Below are 5,711 nucleotides of genomic sequence, written 5' to 3'. Positions count from 1 at the left end.
GCCCTTCGTGGTTTTCGTAGTAATGAGTAAGGCAGGCTGTGCAAAAACGTACCTGTGACAAGCCTGATTTGTGTAACTCTGAGTCTGCTTTATGCTGAAGCACAGTGTCTGGGATCTCGTAGGCTCAGCATTTGAATTCTTGCACGGGAGTGCTGAACTCCCTGTGGGTGCCTCACCCACAACTGAGTCTTAAGTGCGTGTCCATGGTGGAGAGCATCGGCATTCAGCCACAAGGCTGGGTCCCCATTTTCATCTTTCTATTCAGGAACTCCAGTGTGTGGGTGACTCATTTTTCACTTCAGTTTCTTCATCAGCGTGGTGGGGATCACAAACCAAAGCCCAGCTAAGGCTCTGGTGAGGTTGAATGAACTAATGCATATGAAGCGTGTGGCAATGGATTGTAGGTTTTAGAATTTGGCTGTGGGGATTGTGCTGTGTAAATAGGAAAAATCTCTTGAAAAACACACAGCCTCACACACACATTCTTATCACACTATGTAGATTCATACAAGACACCAATATCCCTTAAGCGCACAACCCCCTACCAACCAATAGAGAGCATAATTGTTTGCATAAAATGTAGAAACTTGGCCAGCTAGCGTAAGATTATTTCAGGAGAGGAGATACGGGTAGAAAGCTGATTGGTTTTTACTCTTTAAAACAATGAGTTGCAACAAATGTGATGAAACAGTGACCAAATGACCTGTCACCTTGCTATTTGTCATTGTTTTTAAAGTAGGTAGCTTTTAGAATTTGATCACTTGTAGATCTTGACTTCAGAAGGGTCATTAAAGAAGCAAATAAAAACAAAATATAGGGCGGCACCTGTGGCTCAAAGAGCAGGGCCCTGGCCCCATATACCAGAGGTGGTGGGTTCAAATCTGGCCCCTGCCAAAAAAAAAAAAAAAAACTGCAAAAACAAGCAAACAAAACAAAACAAACAAAATATACATTAACAATACACATTGGTGTACACAGACGTTCTGATTTCTACTCATTACATTATTTGATTTCATACATCCAGTTAGCCACAAAATAATACAAGACACACATAAGGAAAATCAAAGTATGGACCCATACAAGAAGTGTAAATAAAGCAAATTTTATACTCCTGTCCTTAAAAAGGCCTGGTTCCATGTTTGACCCATGTCTGAAATCAGAGAACGGGACTTTGGAGGGTTCCCACCATTGCCAGCATTCCTAGAGTCTCACACTGTGCCTGAACAGTTTGTGCAAACAGCTCAACATCTATTGCCTGAGAATGAGGGATTTGGGTACACGTTAGATAGGCAGTACCTACATGACCAGTGCCCAATCAAGTCTGGGGACACTGAGTCTCCTGTCAGCCCCCCCTAGTGGACAACACTTCATGTCCTTTCACACTCACTGCTGGAGAGCTGAAATGTCTCCTGTGTGACTCAATGGGGACAGCTCCCTTGCAGTCTTTCAAAAGGTTTTGTTTTCTCCGGACCTCACCCCATGCACAGCTGCTCTCTATTGATTTTACTTTGTATTCTTTTATAGTAATAATTCATTGACAAGTTAAAGACTATTCAGTGAGTCCTCTTAGATATCACCAAACCTGGCACTGGTCTCAGTAGCAATCAACTTTTATTTAGAATATCTAAAGATCTTTTTATAACATGGCCAACTGAGGTTATTGGAGGGAAGAAATCCCCACTGAATGTTTATAAATCAACCAACGTGATCTCCCATGTTAAGAGATTAAAAGGGAAAATTACATGGTTATATCCATTCTTTAAAACAATTTGGCTAAATTTTATAATCATTCTTGAGTAAAAAAATCAACTGACAAACCAACTAAACAAAAACTTTCCGCAAGTTAGAAATAGGAAGAAACATCCTCAACTTTAAGAAGTTCATCTGGCTCAGCACCTGTGGCTCAAGTGGCTAAGGCGCCAGCCACATACACCTAAGGTGGTGGGTTTGAATCCAGCCTGGGCCCGTCAAACAACAATGACAGCTACAACCAAAAAATAGCCAGGCATTGTAGGGGGGCACCTGTGGTCCCAGCTCCTTGGGAGGCTGAGGCAGGAGACTCGCTTGAGCCCAGGAGTTGGAGGTTGCTGTGAGCTGCAATGCTACAGCACCCTACCCAGGGGGACAGCTTGAGGCTCTGTCTCAAAAAAAAAAAAAAAGAAGTTCATCTACAAAAACCTACAGCTACCCGTAAACTTCATATGAAAAACTTAATAATTCATCTCTGTAAAAGTGAATGTACTTTTTGCTCCCCACCCCATGCCAGGGCTGAAAAAGATAATGTCCTACTGTGTTGACCAGACATAGTAAGTGGCACAATTCTAGCTCACTGAAATTTCAAACTCCTGGGCTCACGTGATCCTCAGTGTGCCTTGTTGCAGAGGACATTATTATCTCCACAGAACATTTTTTGGAATTTAAGAGCAACAACACCAACAAAGTCGTATACGTAATAAGTGAGTTCAACCAAATTTCAACATCTAAGATCAGTATGCAAAAGTCATTTGTATCTCATTATACCAGAAATAATAAAACGGATGCTGAAATGAAGCATACAAGGTCTGACAATTAAGTTCATGATGTTAGCATTTTAATGGGGATTGCATTGAATCTGTAGATTGCTTTGAGAAGTATAAACATTTTAACAATGTTGATTCTTCCCAGCCAAGAGCATGGTATGCTCTTTCATTTGTTAATGTCTTCTGCTATTTCTTTTCTTAGGGTTTCCTAATTCTCTTTGTAGATGTCCTTCACTTCTTTTGTTAGGTATTTTCCTGGGTATTTCATTTTCTATTTTCTTTGTAGCTTCTGTGATTGGAATTGTGTCTTTGATTAGCTTCTCAATTTGACAGCTATTGGCATATACAAAGGCTACTGATTTGTGGATGCTGATTTTATACCCTGAGACATTAGTGTATTTCTTGACCACTTCCAGGAGCCTTGAGGTTGTATCTCTGGGGTTCTCTACATAAAAGATCACATCATCGGCAAAGAGTAAGAGTTTTACTGCCTCTGCTGCCACTTGAATGCCCTTTATATCCTCCTCTTACTGATTGCATTGGCTAGAACTTCCAGAACTATGTTAAATAGCAGTGGTGATAGAATAAATTTTTGTCTGATTCCAGTTATAAGTGGAAAAGCTTTCATTTTTATTCCATTCAGTATGATATTAGCTGTGGGTTTGTCATAGATGGTTTCAATCAGTTTATGAAATGTGCCACCTATGCCTATATTCTTAAGTGTTCTTTGAAAAAGATGCTTTTTCTGTATCTATTGAGAGGATCATATGGTCTTTGTTTTTACTTCTATCGATATGGTGAGTTACATTTATGGATTTGCATGTGTTAAACCAGCCTTGTGTTACTTGGATGAAGCCTACTTGATTGTGATGTATAATTATTTTTAATGAGTAGCTGCAATCTATTAGCTAAGATTTGGTTGAGTATTTTTGCGTCAATATTCATCAGTGAAATTGGTCTGTAGTTCTCCTTTTTTGTTAGGTCCTTTCCTGGTTTTGGAATCAGGGTAGGGTTTGCTTCACAGAATGTGTTGAGGAAGGTTCCTTCCTTCTCAATGTTTTGGAATAAGTTCTGCAGTATAAGTACAAGTTCTTTGAAGTCTTGATAGAATTCTGGTGAGAAGCCATTTGGTCCTGGGCTTTTTTTATTGGAAGATTTCTTTATTGTCTCTTTGATCTCAGGGCTTAATATTGGTCTGTTCAAGAGATCTATTTCTTCCTGGTTAAGTCTGGAGGGATGGTGTGTTTCCAGGTATTGGTCCATTTCCTACACATTGTCAAATTTCTGGGCATAGAGTTTCTTGTCGTAGTCAGAGAATCTCTTGTGTCTCTATGGTATCTATTGTTATTTGCCCCTTTTCATTTCTGATTGAGGATATTAGAGTTTTACTTTTCTGTTTCTAATTAATCTGGCTGTAGGTTTATCAATTTTATTTATCCCTTTTTGAAGAACCAACCTTTTGTTTTACTAATTTTCTGAATGATTTTTTTGTTTTCAATTTCATTTACTTCTGATTTAATTTGGGATATTTTTTTCTTCTGCTAGTTTTGGAATTGGATTACTCTTCATTTTTTATTACTTTGAGTGATTCATTTATTGATGTGCTTCCTTTCTGTTTTATAGATTTAGGCATCTAATGTGATAAATTTCCCCTCTTAGGATTACTGTTGCAATATCCCATAGGTTTTGGTAACTTGCAGCTTCATTGTTGTTATGTTAAAAGAATTTAACAGTTTCCTTGTTTATTATATATTTCTTGACCCAAGAGTCATTCAGCATTATGTTGTTTAATTTCCATGCTTTTGTGTAGAGGTGAAACTTTTTGTTGGAGTTGAGTTCCACCTTTACTGCTTTGTGGTCTGAAAAGACACAAGGTGTAATTTCTATGGTTTTAATTTTGTTGAGGTTTGGTTTGTCTCCTAGGATATGTTCTATTTTGGAGAATGTTCTATGGGCTGACAAAAAGAATGCATATTCCTTAGCTTTGGGGTAATTCTTATGTCTATTAAGTCCACTTGTTCCAGGATTGCATGTAAGTCCCTTGTATCTTTGTTCAGTTTCTGTTCAGAGGATCTGTCCAGTTCTGTCAGAGAGGTGTTAAAGTCCCCAGTTATTATGGTGATTCAGGGTATCATATTGACAGACCAGTTAAGGGCTATTTCATAAATCTGGGAGCATTTAAGGTTGAGTAGATATTTAGAACTGAAATATTCTCTTGTATTATTCCACTGACCAATATGAAGTGATTTTCTTAAATTTAGTTGCTTTAAACCCACTATTTTTCTCAAAATAAAATTGTGACCCCCTCCTTTCTTCTGATTCCCATTTGCCTAAAATATTGTTTTCTCACCATTCACCCTGAGTCTTGTTTTGTCCTTCAAGTAGAGGTATGTTTCTTGGAGCAGCATGTAGATGGCTTGTGCTTTTTTATCCAGTCAGTCAGCCTGTGACTTTTCAGTAGGGAATCCAAGACATTTACACTTATAGAGAGAATTGATAAAGGTGGTAGAGTTCTACTTTTCTTATTTTGTGCAAGTCTGTTGGAATTGTGCTTATCTTTTGCACCATTGTGGAAGCTAAGTTTTGTCCTTTAGTTTCTGGGTGTTTACTTGCTGGTGGCTCATTGTGATGGCCAGTGTGGAGAATAGGTCTGAGTATTTCCTGTAGAGCCAGTCTTGTGGTGGTGAATTTCCTCACTGTTTCCTTATCCATGACAGATTTGATTTCTCCATTAATCTTAAAGCTTAATTTAGCAGGATACAAAATTGTGACCTGACAATTCTTTCATTTAAGAAAGAAAGTCAAAAAAGTATATAAACATCCTCTTCTGGCTTGGAAAGTTTCACCTGAAAAGTCTGCTATCACCCTAATGGATTGCCATTGTAAGTCAATTGGTGCTTACTCCTGGCTACTTGCAGAATTTTGTCTTTCATCTTGACTTTGGACAGATCCATTAAATGTATCTTGGAGATGGTCTGTTTGTGTTGAGATGACCTGGGGTTTGATATCCCTCCAAAAACAGTGTTTTGAAATCTTTAGTGACACTTGGAATTTTTTCCAAGAGTGACACAGTCTCACTATGTTGCCCTTGGTAGAGTGCAGTAGTGTCATAGCTCACAGCAACCTCAAACACTTGGGCTTAAGTAATTCTCTTGCCTCAGCCTCCCAAATAGCTGAGACTACAGGCACCTG

This window comes from Otolemur garnettii, unplaced genomic scaffold (genome assembly GCF_000181295.1).
Source record: "Otolemur garnettii isolate 467f Iridium unplaced genomic scaffold, OtoGar3 scaffold00038, whole genome shotgun sequence".
Taxonomy (NCBI): Eukaryota; Metazoa; Chordata; class Mammalia; order Primates; family Galagidae; genus Otolemur; species Otolemur garnettii.
This window is presented reverse-complemented; position numbering follows the sequence as displayed.